The sequence below is a fragment of the Giraffa tippelskirchi genome, chromosome 6, assembly GCF_054371585.1.
Source record: "Giraffa tippelskirchi isolate mGirTip1 chromosome 6, T2T-mGirTip1v1.2.pri, whole genome shotgun sequence".
In the NCBI taxonomy this organism is placed as follows: domain Eukaryota; kingdom Metazoa; phylum Chordata; class Mammalia; order Artiodactyla; family Giraffidae; genus Giraffa; species Giraffa tippelskirchi.
Genome location: NC_137280.1, coordinates 174,473,786 through 174,489,957, shown reverse-complemented (window position 1 = coordinate 174,489,957; position 16,172 = coordinate 174,473,786).

Here is a 16,172-nt window from a genome sequence, read left to right as displayed (position 1 = left end):
GAGTCTTGATCATGGACATCCCAGCCTCTAGAACAATGATAAATTTCTGTTGTTTATAAGCTAGCAGTCAATGGTATTTTTATTACAGTGGATGAAGATGCATTAAGACAGTGAACTTCACAGTTTTGAGGAATGTTGGTCAGGTACTTTGTAGATTATTTCTCTATTTAAAATTGTTTTTATGTTTTTCTCATGATTAGACTGGAGTATTGAGTTTTTGGAAGAAAAGCCATGGAGGAAAAGTGATCTTCTCATTATATACGAAGGGTGACATCACTTTATCCGTATGACATCACTCCTGATATCAGTGTTGATCACTTGGTCGAGGTGGTGTTTGTTGAGTTCAGTTCAGTTCAGTTGCTCAGTCATGTCCGACTCTTTAAGACCCCATGGACTGCAGCACGCCAGGCCTCCCTGTCCATCAATGACTCCCAGAGTTTGCCCAAACTCATGTCCATTGTGTTGGTGATGCCATCCAACCATCTCATCCTCTGTCGTCCCCTTCTCCTTCCATCTTCAATCTTTCCCAGCATCAGGGACTTCTCAAATGACTTAGCTCTTCGCATCAGGTGGCCAAAGTATTGGAGTTTCAGCTTCAGCATCAGTCCTTGCAATGAACACTCAAGACTGGTTTCCTTTAGGATAGACTAGTTGGATCTCCCTGCTGTCCAGGGGACTCTCAATAAGACTCTTCTCTAACACCACAGTTCAAAAGCATCAATTCTTCGGCACTCAGCTTTCTTTATAGTCCAACTCTCACATCCATACATGACTACTGGAAAAACCATAGCCTTGACTAGATGGACGTTTGTTGGCAAAGTAATGTCTCTGCATTTTAATATGCTGTCTAGGTTGGTCACAATTTTTCTTCCAAGAAGTAAGCGTCGTTTTATTTCATGGATGCAGTCATCATCTGCACGGATTTTGGAGCCCAAAAAAACAAAAGTCTGCCACGTTTTTCCACTGTTTCTCCATCTATTTGCCATGAAGTGATGGGACTGGATGCCAAGATCTTAGTTTTCTGACTGTTGAGCTTTAAGCCAACTTTTTCACTCTCCTCTTTTACTTACATCAAGAGGCTCTTTAGTTCTTTTTCACTTTCTGCCATAAGGGTGGTGTCATCTGCATATCTGAGGTTATTGATATTTCTCACGGCAATCTTGATTCCAGCTTATGTTTCATCCAGACCAGCATTTCTCACGCTGTACTCTGCATATAAGCTAAATAAGCAGGGTGACAACATACAGCCTTGACATGCTCCTTTTCTCAATCTGGAACCACTCTGTTGTTCCATGTCTGGTTCTAACTGTTGCTTCTTGACCTGCATACAGATTTCTCAGGAGGCAGTTAAGGTGGTCTGGTAGTCCCATCTGGTAGGAATACTGGAATCTTGTCAGTCTATGATAAAAAATTGGGTTTTATGCAACAATGGACACTTCAAATGTAATTCTGATAACACTTTTGGAATTTTAAGAAATCACCCTGGAAGAGAAAATGTCAAAATGAAGAGGACCTACTCTAGGTAAGTTGATACCACAAAAACTTTATTGCAGTCATTACAGTCCTAAACCACCAACTGGTTTTCATCAGGATGTTTCTACATATTTCATGGATTTAAAAATAACTATTTATAATCATTAAGTTTATCTTTCTTTTTACTAAGAAAGGATGCTTTGTCTTCCAAATGTGTATTTGGTGAAACACAGTGATAAAGTAAGTACAGGACATCAGACAGGTTTACCAGATTTTTAAATGAAATTATACAGTTTCTGATATTTTCCCCTAAAAATGTAGTTCAATATACAACTTCTTTTTTTCTTTCAATACTTAAATACCTTTATTACTTTTAAAAAATTATTTGGGCATTGATAGCTCGGCAAATGGAGAAGGCAATGGTAACCCACTCCAGTACTCTTGCCTGGAAAATCCCATGGATGGAGGAGCCTGGTAGGCTACAGTCCATGGGGTGGTGAAGAGTCAGACACAACTGAGCAACTTCACTTTCACTTTTCACTTTCATGCATTGGAGAAAGATAATGGCAACCCACTCCAGTGTTCTTGCCTGGAGAATCCCAGGGACAGAGGAGTCTGTTGGGCTGCCGTCTATGCGGTCGCACAGAGTCGGACATGACTGATGGGACTTAGCAGCAGCAGCAGTAGCAAGCAGCTTGGCAAAATACTTCTCCCACCCCAAAGCCTCACACCCTTTCCACATGTCCTCCCCAAAAAAGACAAAATACTCATCCTTTTGCCCATTCTAATCTAATTCTTAAAAACATGCAAGGTTCAAAATCAAATATTACTTTTCTTTCCCAGAATTCGTTAATAATCTTAAATCACAATGCATATACCCAATGGAATTTCTTTTTTAAAAATTAGCTTATCTGACTATTTTATGAGGGGAAAAAAAAATCAATTCAAGGCCTTTGAATAGGGCTGGGAGTGCAGAGCAGAGGAGCAGGGCTGGGTCCTGGGTGGGGTGGGGAGCCTGCCCCTGCACTGGTTTCTCAGTGATGAACATGAGTGTCCACCAAACAACTTGAAATAAGTTAAAGGTATCCTTTGACTGTATATATATTTATTAGATTGTTAAATATTGTTTTTATTTAAAAACGGAGTTCGTATTACCTGTTTGTTTCTCCCTTAGAAACAGGTCAAGCAAAAGCATGATGATTCTACAGATTCTCATGAAAGACATCTATTTTTTTCCCCAGAGAAATTTTAGTTTCTGACGGTTTAAAGTGTGGAGGGATGGATAGTATCAAGTATATATATTGTAATAAAAGGTACTAATTATTGCTGGCTTGGTCATTATGCTATTGAGTGACAGTTGATCTGCAATTGCCACCCGGCTGAAGGGCCCGTATCAACAAGACTGCTTTACACTCAATGGGAATGTTGAATATTGCAGAAGAATCTGAAGTATGACTGGAAAGCAGGTAGGATTTTTTTTTGACAATGTAGACTTATCACAATTGACTGCTGCTTAAATCTACTCTTAATACTGACCCATAAATAAACTTTAAAAGTTCATCTTCCTAAAGAAACAGATTATTTTAAAGCTTGTATAAATAGTATGATATATTCTACATGAAGATTTCTAAGTAACAGTCACATCAAGTGAATGTAATCAGAATAGTCTTGAAGTTTCATTATTTTCTACATATCAAAATTTTACAACTTTTCCCTTTGTTAACAATTCCCCAACAACCTGAGAATTGTGGGGAGCCAGGAACTGTTCAAGGATAAGTTTAATCCTTCATGAACACAGTAGCTCTATTTGTCACCCCAGCCTCCAAAAATTACCCAAAGGCATTTTTGTCTGAAGCTAAAATCCCATAGACGGAGGAGCCTGGTAAGCTGCAGTCCACGGGGTCGCGAAGAATCAGACAGGACTGAGCGACTTCACTCTCACTTTTCACTTTCATGCATTGGAGAAGGAAACGGCAACCCACTCCAGTGTTCTTGCCTGGAGAATCCCAGGGACGTAGGAGCCTGGTGGGCTGCCGTCTATGGGGTCGCACAGAGTCGGACACGACTGAAGCGACTTAGTAGCAGCAGCAGGGTGCCTTTAAGGGATTTTCAAGCAATGGAGTGAAGATGTGATTAATAAAAGAACTGTAAAACAGGGGTTGGCAAGTTTTCTATAAAGGGCCATATTGTAAATATTTTAGGCTTTGTGGGCCATACAATCTCTCACAAAAACTCAACTCTGCCATTGTAGTCTGAAAGAACCAATAGAATAATACACATATTAATGAATGTAGCTATGCCTGATGCTGGGAAAGATTGAGGGCAGCAGGAGAAGGGAGCGACAGAGGAGGAGATGGTTGGATGGCATCACTGACTCAATGGACATGAGTTTGAGCAAGCTCCAGGACATAGTGAAGGACAGGAAAGCCTGGTGTGTTGCAGTCCGTGGGGTCACAAAGAGTTGGACATGACTTAGTGACCGAAAAAAAAAAATGCTTCAATAAAAAATTTTGGTACACTGAAATTTGAATTTCATATAATTCTCATGTGTCACAAATATCACTCTGCTTTTGAGGTTTTTTTTAAACCTTCTAAAATGTGAAAATCATTCTTAGCTTAGAGACTATATATAAGCATGAGGTAGGCAAAGTCTGTTTTCTTAGCCATTTGTTTCCACTGACCATTGTTTACTGATCCCTGATATAAACACTTGAATCCTCTCAGAATTTATCCAGTAATTGAGCAATTGATGAAATTAAACCATCATCTCTTTCAAAGGATATCATATTTCTAGTTCCTGGGTAGTGTTATCATATTGACCTTCCAAATATTTTTTGCCTTTTCTTGGAAACATTGTTTTTGGAAGCTTTTGATTAGACTAAAGAAGTAGATTATTTCTAGAATTCCTGGACAAAATATATACCTTACTTTGTTTTGGTGAGGAAAGAAGTCTTGGTATGTGACAAGGATATTTCTCGCTTTTCCCCAGACTATGGATTTTTTTAACTTGGAGGGTACATAAAGCATTTCCATGAACATGTCTCATTTGCATATATATTATCATATATGGATGCATATATATGCCTCTGTGCTAAATAAACATAATATTCTATATATAGTTAAAGTAGAACATGTAAGGAAAAGAGTCTACTGATGGCCAGTCTTTCCTTTTGGTCTTTACTTTGGGGAATGCATGATTTGAAAGCTAGAGCCTACAAAGAATGAATGAGCTGGAAAAATAAAAGTAAAATGAGTAGAAACACAGAATTTCTTTCGAATAACTTGAGAAGTTTTCTAACAATGTGGTGGGTTGACCCAAAGCACTGATACAGCTTCTCTGGTAATTGAAAATGAAACTATCTTACTCAAAGTAACAAATTATCTATGACTTTTAAAATGCAAACTGTTTGTTTCATATTGGCAAAAATATTATAGAAGAGAAAAGATTCAGATGTTGGCAAGAGATTGTGCTGTTATGTTTATTTTATTTCAGGTTTACAGCGTGAAATGCACATTCTGAATATTCAGGCCCAATACAGTATCATCAAATAAAATATGAACTATTTAACACTGGTTGAAGAATTATTTTTCACACTGGATATAGTTTTGGCTTGTTTAACATATGCCTGGGGCTCATGTTGAATAGCATGAATTTATTTAAATATGTGTTTTACCATGTATATTCAGGCACATTGTGTATAGTGAATGACAATTCTAAAATGTACAGTGTCATGCAAAATCCATGACTTAATATAATTGACCTGAAAGCAGTAATTCTACATTTCTCTCTCAAGCTGGTCAGCAGAGGATAGGATGGGAATGTCTATTGAGATGTTTTAATCAGTGTACTTTCTCCACCCAAAATTGTTGTTGGATGGAGTCCAGAATGACTTTCTTTGTCTTCCTCATATTTATCAAATGTTAGAGTAAAATAAAAGAGCAAAAAAGACTTGTCATAAATAGAAAGCCTTAAAATTAACTATTTTTGTCATTCTCAGTTTTTTTCTAAGACCTCACATTTGGCTACAGAAATGCAGAGTGGTTTCCATCTTTTCAAGACACAATGAAATACGTTGTTCATTGGGACAGTTGGCCTGCCAAAATTCCTTGGCAAAGGGAAGCTTCTGGCCAACTAACTGTGATATAACAAATGATCTGACCAGATTGTCAATGAATTGAGATCTGAAGTTAGAGCTGCTTTGGGGATGGAGAAATTAGTTATTTCTCTTCAACTCTTGCCCCTAAAAGTATGAAAGCTCTGACAAGTGTACCACACATATTCAGAGAATTAATACCGTATCAAGTGATAATGTGCTTCTCATTTGTCTAATGCTATGAATTACTTATTTATTTTTGAGACATTTCATTATTAAGTATTTATTATGTCTGATTTTAAATATAGCATATGTTCATTTGGATAACAGGGCAAAGTTTAAAGAAAAAAATAACAGCTATTTATAATTACACTACCCACTCATATCCACCATAAAATTTTTGATACTTAGTAGTTGTTTTTTCTGAATTTGTAGATTATATGTTGTGTGTATTATATTGCATTTACTTTTATAGTTTCATATTATAGCATAAGTAATTCACCAAGTAATAAATAAATCCTCATAAATACTAGAGTATTATGTACTCTAGTATATAGTACTAGAGCATTCAATTTTAAGAGTATTCAATCACAACAATAATACTTGGCTGTTTAATGTATCTACTTGTCAATATATTCACAATTTCAATATAAATTGTTTTAATATTTATCATTGCTTCATTTTCTGTATTTATTTTGTAAGATAATGTGATCTATAATCCTGATATCTATGTTAAATTGTTGCCTTCAAAGGTTTCGTCCAGGTACATTTATTTTTTTTTAAATGTAGACCTCTATGAAGGAACTTTCAAAATCTTTGGTGGTCTCCACTGAGAGTCTGCATGGATTCAGTAGGGGCTGAGCTAATATGTGAGTTATACAATTTTTTTGTTTTCTTTACAATATCCTATTTGATGTGTACTTCCTGTACTTGAGCATGTTTTTTACATGCACTCTCTTCTTTACAGTGTTCTTAAGTTCTGTTCTATCTTGGGTAAGAAAACTTATTCATATAAGTTAAATTTTGCAGGTGTCTGGTAATCTATGGATGATGGTCTTCTATAAACAAATAAGCTAGCCACTCATCCATATGCCCATCCCATACTTTCTTCAATGCTCTGTTTTCAATCCCAGACTCTGCTTCTCAGTTTTCCATAATTTTTAACCACACCTACTAGGAGTCTAATCTAGGATAAACATAAATATATTATTTCATAATATATTATGAAGTAGAAGTTTAATGAATACCTAATATGTGTCTTAGAGAGTTGTAGACAAGGGAATACAGCAGTGCCCATGACATCAAAAGCTCTTTTCTCATGGAGTTATCAATGCTTGGTTAGAAGAGGGGAAGACAATGGATAAACAAAGAATAAGCTGAAAAAATCAGATAGTGGCAAGTACTATAATGTTATTTAAAATTAGGAAAATTGATAAAGTTAACAAGATGGTTACTTAAGACTGTATCATCAGAGACAACATCAAAGAAGAGGTGATGCTTAGTCTGAATCCTCAACATCCTGAAGGAGTCAGCCTTGTGAAGACTGGAAGGACAAGCCTTTCAGACACAAGAAGCAGGTCTTGTAAATGTTTTCAAGTAGGGACCAGGTTGGTGTGTTCAAGGAATATAAAGAAGCTCCATATGACTGAATCTTGGTAGATAAAAGAGAAAATAAGGAAAATAGATTTATAAAGGAAAAGAGAGAATGAGATATAAATGAATAAAACTATGATGACAGGCAAGCCTGCCATGCTGCAGTCTATGGGGCTGCGGAGAGTCAGACACGGCTTAGCAACTGAACTGAGCTGAACCGAAAGAGTCAGACACGGCTTAGCGACCCAACGACAAGTCTATGGGGCTGAGGAGAGTCAGACACAGTTTAGCGACTGAACTGAGCTGAACCGAAAGAGTCAGACACGGCTTGGCGACTGAACGACAAGAGAGCACAGCGAGGGTCTATGCTTCATTCTGCTTGTACGACGAGTCCGTCAGGATGTCTTAGAGAGATCAGGTGCATGATATGAAAGCTAGCACTGCAATTTAAATTTCTGCATTATGGACAGTTCATAAGAACTCAAGAGCAGAGGTGGGGATATTTACCAGCTATAGAAAGGCAACGAACACGAAGAAGATGATGACTTGGACTTGAGTTGCGATGCTGTGGATGGAGAGACGAGGACAGATATGAGATGTGTTTTATTTTGTTTTTAATTAAGTTACAGTTGGTTTACAATAGATTATTATTTTCGGGTGTACATCATACTTATTCAATATTTTTATACATTATATTCCATTTAAAGTTATCACAAATTAATGGCTATATTTCTCTGTGCTAGACTACATAAGACTGTGGTTTATTTTGCAGCCAGTAGTCTGTCTCTTCGGAGAAGGCAATGGCACCCCACTCCAGTCCTCTCGCCTGGAGAATCCCATGGATGGAGGAGTCTGGTGGGCTGCAGTCCATGGGGTCGTGAAGAGTCGGACACGACTGAGCGACTTCACCTTCACTTTTCCCTTTCATGCACTGGAGAAGGCAATGGCACCCCACTCCAGTCCTCTCGCCTGGAGAATCCCATGGATGGAGGAGCCTGGGGGGCTGCAGTCCATGGGGTCGTGAAGAGTCGGACATGACTGAGTGACTTCACTTTCACTTTTCCCTTTCATGCACTGGAGAAGGAAATGGCAACCCACTCCAGTGTTCTTGCCTGGAGAATCCCAGGGACGGCGGAGCCTGGTGGGCTGCCGTCTATGGGGTCGCAGAGTCGGACATGACTGAAGCGACTTAGCAGCAGTCTGTCTCTTCATCCCTGACTTGTATTTTACCCTTCCCCCATTCTCCCTTCCACTGGTAACTACTAGTTTGCTCTCTATATCTGCGAGTCTGTTAGTGTTTTGTTATAAACATTTGTTTATTTTTTGGTTTTCACATATAAGTGATAATTTAGAGCATTTTTATTTCTTTGTCCAGATTATTACACTAAGTGTAATACTCTCTAGGTCCATCTATATTGTTGTAGGTGGCATAATTTCCTTTCTTTTATTTTTCTTCTTTTTATGGCTCAATAATATTCTATTGTATATATATTATATATACACACACACAACCATACTGTCTTTATTCACTCATCTATTGATGGGCTTTTAGGTTGCTTCCATATCTTGCTATTGTACATAATACTGCTGTGAATACTGGGGTATACGTAGCTTTTCAAACTAGTATTTTCATCTTCTTTAGATGTATATTCAGGAGTGGAATTGCTGAATCGTGTAGTTCTATTTTTAGTTTTTTTTTTTTTAAGGAAACTCCATACTGTTTTCCTTACCGGCTGTACCAATTTGCAATCTCAACAATAGAGTACTAGGGTTCATTTTTTCCCATATTTTCACTAACATTTTTTTACTTGTAGGCTTTTTGGTGAGAGCTATTTTTGATGAGTGTGAGGTAATATCTCATTGTGTTTTTGATTTGCATTTCTCTGATGATTAGTGATATTCAGCACTGTTTCATGTGTCTCTTGACCATTTGTATATCTTCTTTGAAAATAAAATGTCTTGTATACAGGTCTTCTACTTATTTCTTAATCAGGTCTGGTTTTGGTTTTTGTGTTTACTGCTGAGTTGTAGGAGCTGTTTATATATATATTAGATATTAGCCCATTTTCTCCCATTTAGTAGGTTGTCTCTCCCATATGTTGATAGTTACCTTTGCTGTACAGAAGCTTTTATGTTCAATTGGATCACATTTGTTTATTTTTGCTTTCATTTCTTTTGCTTTAGGAGACAGATAACCCAAAATATTGCTACCATTTATGTTAAAATGTGTTCTTTCTATGTTTTCTTCTAGAAGTTTTATGGTTTCAAATCTTACATTTAGGTCTTTAATTAATTTTGTGTTTACTTTTTAATATGGTATGAGGAATATTTTTGACGATAGAGTTAATGATTTGACCTAGGCCTAGACAGAAGAGACTTTTGGCTCAAAAATCTGAGTTGTGCACATTTTTCTGGGGTGAAGCAGACTGACGGTAGGCCAGGCGGAGCTAATGGTGAAGAACCTACCGGCCGACACAGGAGATGTAACAGGTGTGGGTTCCATCCCTGCATCAGGAAAATCCCCAGGAGGAGGGCATGGCAACCCACTCCTGGAGAACTCCCTTGGACAGAGGAACCTGGTGGGCTACAGTCTATGGAGTTGCAAAGAGTCAGATGTGACTGAAGTGACTTAGCACTCAGGCACATAGCATGCAGGGCATATTTGGGAGAGAGAAATCAAGAATCTGTTTTGGATACACTAACTTCTAGATGTCAATATGCTATCCAACTGGAGATAATGAGGCAGCTTATATGACTCTGGAAAATTAAGACAGATAGGGACAGGGAATACTAGAAATAAAGACGTAGAATTTATTTGCCCTTAAAATGGCATTTGAATCCATAAAGTCAGATGCATTATCTATTGCAATACTATATAGTTTGGAGTATGAATCTAACTCCCAACTTATGCCATTATTTTGGTGAATTCAGTACTAATACAGACAACTCATGTAACTTCTTGTATTCACAGATACTTGACTTTTTCAATATCAGTTCAGTTCAGTTCAGACGCTCAGTCGTGTCCGACTCTTTGCGACTCCATGAATTGCAGCACGCAAGGCCTCTTTGTCCATCAACAACTCCCGGAGTCTACCCAAACCCATGTCCATCGAGTTGGTGATGCCATCCAACCATCTCATCCGCTGTCGTCCCCTTCTCCTCCCGCCCCCAATCCTACCCAGCATTAGGGTCTTTTCCAATGAGTCAACCCTTCGCATGAGGTGGCCAAAGTATTGGAGTTTCAGCTTCAACATCAGATCTTCCAATGAACACCAAGGATTGATCTCTTTTAGGATGGATTGATTGGATCTCCTTGCAGTCCAAGGGACTCTCAAGAGCCTTCTCCAACACCACAGTTCAAAAGCATCAATTCTTCGGTGCTCAGCTTTCTTCACCGTCCAACACTCACATCCATACATGACCACTGGAAAAACCATAGCCTTGACTAGACGGATTTTTGTTGGCAAAGTAATGTCTCTGCTTTTAAATATGCTATCTAGGTTGGCCATAACCTTCCTTCCAAGGAGTAAGCGTCTTTTAATTTCATGGCTGCAGTCACCATCAGCAGTGATTCTGGAGCCCCCCAAAATAAAGTCTGACACTGTTTCCACTGTTTCCCCATCTATTTCCCATGAAGTGATGGGACCAGATGCCATGATCTTAGTTTTCTGAACGTTGAGCCTTAAGCCAACTTTTTCACTCTCCTCTTTCACCTTCATCAAGAGGCTCTTTAGTTCTTCTTCACTTTCTGCCATAAGGGTGGTGTCATCGGCATATCTGAGGTTATTGATATTTCTCCCGGCAATCTTGATTCCAGCTTGTGTTTCTTCTAGCCCAGCGTTTCTCATGATGTACTCTGCATACAAGTTAAATAAGTTCCTATTTGGAACCATATAAGTTCCTATTTGGAACCAGTCTGTTGTTCCATGTCCAGTTCTAACTGTTGCTTCCTGACCTGCATACAGGTTTCTCAAGAGACAGGTCAGATGGTCTGGTATTCCCGTCTCTTTCAGAATTTTCCACAGTTTATTGTGATCCACGCAGTCAAAGGCTTTGGCATAGTCAATAAAGCAGAAATAGATGTTTTTCTGGAACTCTCTTGCTTTTTCGATGATCCAGCGGATATTGGCAATTTGATCTCTGGTTCTTCTGCCTTTTCTAAAACCAGCTTGAACATCTGGAAGTTCACGGTTCATGTATTGCTGAAGCCTGGCTTGGAGAATTTTGAGCATTACTTTACTAGCGTGTGAGATGAGTGCAATTGTGCGGTAGATTGAGCATTCTTTTGGCATTGTCCTTCTTTGGGATTGGAACGAAAATTGACCTTTTCCAGTCCTGTGGCCACTGCTGAGTTCTCCAGATTTGCTGGCACATCTAGTGCAGCACTTTCACAGCATCACCTTTGAGGATTTGAAATAGCTCAACTGGAATTCCATCACCTCCACTAGCTTTGTTTGTAGTGATGCTTCCTTAGGCCCACTTGACTTCACATTCCAGGATGTCTGGCTCTAGGTGAGTGATCACACCATCGTGATTATCTGGGTCGTGAAGATCTTTTTTCTACAGTTCTTCTGTGTATTCTTGCCACCTCTTCTTAATATCTTCTGCTTCTGTTAGGTCCATACCATTTCTGTCCTTTATCGAGCCTATCTTTGCATGAAATGTTCCTTTGGTATCTCTAATCTTCTTGAAGAGATCTCTAGTCTTTCCCAATCTGTTGTTTTCCTCTATTTGTTTGCACTGATCACTGAGGAAGGCTTCCTTATCTCTCCTTGCTATTCTTTGGAACTCTGCATTCAGATGGGAATATCTTTCCTTTTCTCCTTTGCTTTTCGCTTCTCTTCTCTTCCCAGCTATCTGTAAGGCCTCCTCAGACAGCCATTTCAATATCAGTGATCTTCATCTTACTCTACTTTGTCAGTTATTCCCACAACTTCATTCTGGACCTGAGGCCAGGTATGACTCATCACTTCAAAACTCGTACTCCACACCTTCTTTCATAATTACCGAGCAAGAGCCCAGACCGACCCCAAATCTACACTCTGGTCCCCTACGTGTGCTTACTCTCTCAGTTGTGTCTGACTCTTGCGACCCCACGGACTGTAGCCTGCTAGGTTCCTCTGTCCATGGGATTTTCCAGGCAAGCATACTGGAGTAGGTTGTCATTTCCTTCTCCAGGGGATCTTCCTGACCCAGGAACTGAACCCAGGTCTCCTGCCATGCAGGCAGATTCTTTACCAACTGAGCTAGGTTCCCCTATATAATACCAGATAAACACTGTTACCATTAAAACACTTCAACACTTGTTTAAAAAGTTATTTCTCTCTCCTATCTTTCAGGTTTCTTTTTTTTCAAAGAATGGAACATTTATGATTAATGTGGCCATAAGAATAAAACATTTGATATAGAACAATACACATAAAAACTTCTAAATTTTGAATTATTTTGACCTTGGAGAGTGGAGTCTGTTGGAATTGGTTTAAGAGCCCATGGTCATCACAGTCAACATTCTTGTAAGTCTATCGGGCTTTTTCATGGCCACAGAAAACAGCTTGAGCTCCCGCTCCAGGCAAGGTATTAACAGTCAAGGCAGGAGGAAATAGAAAACGGGAAATAGGTGGTATCAGTTACATGTGTCCCTTTGAATCTAAAAAAAACAGGGGCTTTCTTTCCATCTCTACTTCATTCTGTAGCATTAATAAAGACCACAGGGGGCTAATTGAATGGAGCATGAGTCAGAGAGACAGCAATTATAGTCATGAGGGATGGAAGATCAAGGGGAAGGAATTCTTTATTATAAGAGACATAATTATTTTTATTGGGCTAATGAGAAAAAGTGAATAGAGAAATGCGATTTGAAAGTTAACCACAGTGACAGAGGAAGAGGAGGGAAATGAGGATGAAAAAAGAAGACATTGGAGCAAACAGAATTAAGCACTACAATGGAAGAGCTGGCTTTGATAAACAGGAGAGAAAATCATTTTCTAATTGAACCTAGACTGATTTAACCCTGTTCATGTTTATTCTTTTTAAAAATCCACTTAAAATTGTTGGATTCCATATAAATTCTGACTCTCAATTCTCTGAATGCTTCTGAAACTATTCATTGATGGTCTTCTTTTTTAAATATTTTATTGCAGTATAGGGGATTACCTTACCTATACTTCACCTATACAGCCCCATTGTGGTTCCTGCTGATGTTTAGTCACTTCAGTCGTGTCTGACTCTGTGCGACCCCATGGACTGTAGCCCACCAGGCTCCTCTGTCCATGCGATTCTCTAGGCAAGAGTACTGGAGTGGTTGTCATGCCCTCCTCCAGGGGATCTTCCCAACCCAGGGACCGAACCCAGGTCTCCTGCATTGCAGGTAGATTCTTTGCCACTGAGCCACCAGGGAAGCCCTATACAGCCCCATTACTTCATGGCAAATAGCAGGGGAAAAGGCAGAATAGTGACAGATTTCTTCTTCTTGGGCTGCAGATGATGAACATAGCCATGAAATCAGATGATTGCTTCTTGGCAGGAAGGCTATGGCAAACCTGGACAGTGTGTTGAAAAGCAGAGACATTACTCGGCTGACAAAGATCTGTATAGTCAAGGCTGTGGTCTTCCCAGTGGTCACGTACCACTTGTGGTCACATACCAGTTGTGAGAGATGGATCGTAAAGAGGTCAGTGCACCAAAGAATTGATACCTTCGAACTGTGGTGCTGGACAAGACTCCTGAGAGTAACTTGGAAAGCAAGGAGATCAAACCAGTCAATCTTAAGGGAGATCAACCCTGAATTCTCATTGGAGGGACTAAACCTGAAGCTGAAGCTCCAGTATTTTGGTCATGTGATGTGAACAGATGGGGAAATAGATGGGGAAACAATGGAAACAGAGAGAGACTTTATTTTTTATTTTTTGGGGCTCCAAAATCACTGCAGATGGTGACTGCAGCCATCTGGAATTAAAAGACACTTGCTCCTTGGAAGAAAAACTATGAAAAACCTAAACAGCATATTAAATGGCAAAGACATTATTTTGCTAACAAAGGTCTGTCTACTCAAAGCTATGGTTTTTCCAGTAGTCAGGTATGGATGTGAGAGTTGGTCCATAATGAAAACTGAGATGCTTTTGAACTGTGGTGCTGGAGAAGACTCTTGAGAGACCCTTGGACTGCAAGGAGGTCAAACCGGTCAGTCCTAAAGGAAATCAGTCCTGAATATTCATTGGAAGAACTGAAGAGCTGAAACTGAAGCTCCAATACTTGGCAACCTGATGCAAATAACTGTCTCATTGGAAAAGACCCTGATGGTGGCAAGATTAAAGGCAGGAGGAGAAAGGGACAACACAGAATGAGATGGTGGGATGGCATCACCAACTCAATGGACATGAGTTTGAGCAAGCTTCAGGAGTTGGTGATGGACAAGGAAGCCTGGGGTGCTACAGTCCATGGGGTCACAAAGAGTCGGACACAACTGAGTGACTGAACTGAACTGATGGGAACAGCTGACTCATTGGAAAAGTCTCTGATGCTGGGAAAGATTGAGGGCAGAAAAAGAGGACATCAGAGGATGAGCTGGCTGGATGGCATCACCGATGCAATGGACATGAACTCTGGAAACCTTTGGGAGATGGTGAGGGACAGGGAGACCTGGCGTGCTGCAGTCTACGGAGTTGCAAAGAGTCAGACATGACTGGGTAACTGAACAACAACATAGGTGATTTACAATGTTGTGAATGGCCTTCTCTTTAGGTCCATTGTTGGTGTATCAGAATTCTCCCAATAAGCGGTATTTACTTTCTTTGAATACTTGCCATATGTGATCTCAACAACTCATATTTTTCACAAAATATAAAAGGAAGATGATTGAACACTGACATTTCCCTTCTAAATCTTTCCCGATGGCTTATATGGTATTTATTGGCATAACACATTGTTTAAATGCTCCACCACAAAATTCAGCATGTCCAAAATTAATCTGAGATATATCTATCCTTTTCCTCTATATTTCCCAAGTCATCAAAAAAAAAAAAAAAAAAAAACAGAACTGGGAAGCACATTTGTTACTTCAATACAGTGCAACCCACAATGCTATGATCAAGTATTAATCCTAAATATTTCTGTTATTTCATCCCACTTTTTGATACCTAAGTTCAGAGTTCATTCAACTCTCCTGTACTATTTCAACAGCATCCTAATAAGGAAGGTCACTCTGCTTAAATCCATGCCTCACACTGAAACACAAACGTCTTCTACTCAAAATTCTTCAGGTGTGCTCCATAACTCATTGGATAAACCTTCAGTTTCCCCCATTATTCACAGGATAGCTCACAAGAGTCTTCTCAGGGCAATGAATAGTATCATTGTTCTAGTCCTTTTATGTGAAACCTGGTCTTTATATGACTATAAGGCTTCATCTGTCTTTGCTCCTTTCCTCACACTGTATGTGTTAGTAAAACCAAAGTGTGTGGAGCTCCTGGAGACACTGCAGTGGGTGTAAAACTCCTGCCTCTACTCTTACTGTTCTTCTGAGATTCATTCCTACCCTGCTGTTTTGATCCATTTAATTATTGCTAATTCTTGCAATTTTAGTTTGGTACCACTTTTCAGATATTTCATGTCTAGTCATTATTTCTCTCCAAATTCTTAGCTTACTCTAGCATCTGTATCTTCCTCCAGAATCATCAAAGTAATTTCAGTCCCCTCAATGCTATAATACTTTCCAATTGTAGATTTTTGCATTAAGTCTTCAGGCTGTTCTTTCCTCTCCTCTCCCCCTACCTCACCCTCTTACATTCCAACAGTTTTGCTCTAGAACATTTTCCTTTTCACCGAGATATTACTACCTCTTAGAAATCTCTGAGTATCAGTCTTTATTTGATGCCCTTTATGTGACTTCAAATCATGATAACAATATCAAACACACACAGTATCTAACATTTGATAGATACCTTCTAAGTACTTTACGTATATTAAAGCATTTAATTCTCACATAATGCTGTAAGGTAAGCATGATTATTATCC